Below are 3,020 nucleotides of genomic sequence, written 5' to 3' on the forward strand. Positions count from 1 at the left end.
CACAGGCTTAGAATACAGTATTTAAAAAGTTGTTCTGTCAGATAATATCATCTTTATGAATTTATGAACAATTATTATGTACAGTGCTTTATGGGCTTGTTTTGATTACAAAAATGCTTCGAAATTCACAAAAAGCTACATTAGCTGATTCTCAAGGAACAAAATGTATAACATCTCCTAAGCCTGTTGTTACCACAGAATTATTTTCAGCGTTTATCTAAAATCCATACGCAACCCCCATTCATTTCCCTATAGGCTTGTTAATATTGATAAAACAATTAGACAGTGAAACCAACCAACACTTTCATTGCTTTTAATGATTGATTGGGGGTTAACACATTAAACCTACTGAATTCAAACATTAAAATATAGCACAGAATGCAATGACGTTGAGTCAATAGTGGGGTTCATTACTCCAACCGCAGGATCCTATACTGTGTCGCCAATACAACCTTTAACAAAGATTGTAATATTATCCACTTATCAATCTCACACACAGAGAATAAAATCATTTTATAGTGATACACACATACAGTATTAAGCTGATGTCTGAAATCTGTAGCTTTGCTGATGTGAATGTACGCTGCCTGTGATAAACTTAAACGGCCTTGACTGGATAGTGGATATGGTTAACTAAAAATATAGCATTTACAGCAGCCTAATAGATTCAGAAATGTGCTCTGACTGTCATTGACACCCTATTAAGACCCTTATTCCACCTCCACACCTGCATCCTCCTCATCAGGACAGGCCGCAAACTCCTTCTCGGGCAGCAGGCCATACTCGCTGAGGAACGCCTCGATATCGGTAGCGAAGAACTCCTCACTGAGGTGCTGTGTCATGGACAGGAAGTTGCCTAGCAGCTTGCCTGCCTTGTACACCAGAATGGTGGGCAGCACGTTGTCTGAGAAGCGCTCACCGGCACCTGTTGCGGCCGCCTGGATGTGGCAGAACTTGCTGCTGGTGTACTCTGTGGCCAGGCAGTCCAGGCAGGCATTGAGTGCCTCGCAACCTTTGACCCCGTCCTCGTAGATTAGTACGATCACCAGGGTGAGCCGGTGCGCCTTCTCAATGACCTCCAGGAAGGCCCGGCGCTGTCCAACTCCACCACACTGTCGAACTTAGGGCCAAAGCTAAGACGCTTGTGCATCTCCTTCATGCACTGCTGTAGATTCTTGCGCAGGCACTTCTCAACCTCCTCTGCGATCATTTCAAACTCCTGGACACTCATCTATATGGAGACAAATGGGGTGATGGAAGCTGAGTCAAGGCTCATGTCTAGGATGTATAGGGGTCTGAAACAGAAATATAATTGACTTGAATGGAGGGTCTAGTCATTTTATTCCTATGGGTTAAAATAGGTAAAGTAAACATGTTATGATTCTCACAGGAGCTTGTAACACTTGTGTCTCCCTCTGTGGTCGAGTCACTTACAGTCTCGCCGTGTGGTTGTGGTTGAACACTGACTGACCATGTCTGTCTGGGATGTCATCGCTCTGGGGGTTGGACATCTGTCTCAGGAGCTCCTTCTTGCTGGGAGGGGTGTCCTGGTCCTCACACTTGAACTTCCTCCAGTCATTGATCACACCCTTGGGGCCTTGTAGATAAACCACAAAGTAGTTGAGACGGGGTTCTATACGTAATTATATGGGTTGAGAGGGGTCCATCAATAGGTGAAAACAAGAGCAGAGTTTTACAGAGAAAAAAGTCTGCATCAGAAAGACCGTTTGTACAGAATTCACTCTCATTTCATGTCAGGTTTGGATTGTAAAAAGTGTAGACCTATAAAGATTCAGGTCACTAGAAGGGTTGATATTAGTTGATGATTTGTCTGTCGCCTGTTTGGATTGCTGGCACCTCATCTTCACCTGGGTTTGACATAATGAACTTTCTGAATAAAGAGACTAAATACAGTTTATCAATGAAAACCATTTTCTTATCATCACTTCCTCAAATAGACTGGCTTGTAACAAAGTTGTCGCCTTGGCAGCATTGTAGCATCACATTGGTTCGTAGGTGTGCCTGGCTTGTGTGCTGTATGCAGCATATTGAAACTGTCAGAGACATTCAGAGGGAGCCAGGATGATGCTGTATTATCAGATTATGATTATGTCTAATATTCAGGGTTTTCTAAAACAGAGTTAATTCATGGGTCTGCGTGGGACTACGTGTGTAAAATGCTGCTTGGAGATAAAGATAACAATGTAGCATGTATTATTTGTATGACCTATACAGACCCCCTAAACCACTAAGCATTAGATCAGGGAGCCAATACAACTCTTCAGGTGGAGCATCTAAAGAGGCGATTACAACAGCAGCTTGTTTAGACATGATGCGGCTGAGTCTGAGTAATGACAGCATTCATAGGCCTGCTCAAAACAATGTGTCAAACCTAAACCTTACTAATCTGGACCATGCCAATCCTTGTGGTATACACACCCTCCCCCCACAATCTCTCCATCTCCATCTCCAGTGTTAGAGCAACTACAATACAACATCTCAATTTAACCTGAAACCTTTCTCATTTGATCTCTGTCGCTAAATTTGAAAAGCTACTTTGCCCCCCTAGGGCAACCATAAACCATAAAGCTTCTACAGAGCTGAAAATAAAACATTATCTTTGATGATAACGCTGCCAACACAACTTGCTAGATTATTAATAAATGTGTACAGTGTGTCAATGTATTTTGGATGGTCTTGTACATCATCATTGTGTCCAAGGTGACGTTCCAGTGCTCTAGGCAGTGTCCCTCAAATGTGTGCTATGCTGCAGTAAATTACAGAATAGTCTTTATATGGATCCATGCACAAGCAAAACATTTCAGTGGTTTCGATAATGTTGAGCATAAATTATGATAAGCCCTGATGTCATTTTATATTGCTCCATCTAGTGGGGACTATAGCGCTGATTATCTGAAATGATGGGTTGCAGATTAATGTATTTTAAACTGAATCTGAATGTCCATTTTAATCCCAGAGACATGAAACATGGTCTTTAGTACACCTGTCAGAAGACAGTT

The 3,020-nt window shown here is 42.2% G+C and overlaps 1 pseudogene; it reads right to left on the bottom strand.

The window, feature by feature from the left end:
* Nucleotides 1–710: 710 nt before the first annotated feature.
* On the bottom strand, nucleotides 711–1,887 carry LOC124040675 (annotated as a pseudogene).
* Nucleotides 1,888–3,020: the final 1,133 nt, after the last annotated feature.

The sequence above is a fragment of the Oncorhynchus gorbuscha genome, linkage group LG08, assembly GCF_021184085.1.
Source record: "Oncorhynchus gorbuscha isolate QuinsamMale2020 ecotype Even-year linkage group LG08, OgorEven_v1.0, whole genome shotgun sequence".
NCBI classification, from domain to species: Eukaryota; Metazoa; Chordata; class Actinopteri; order Salmoniformes; family Salmonidae; genus Oncorhynchus; species Oncorhynchus gorbuscha.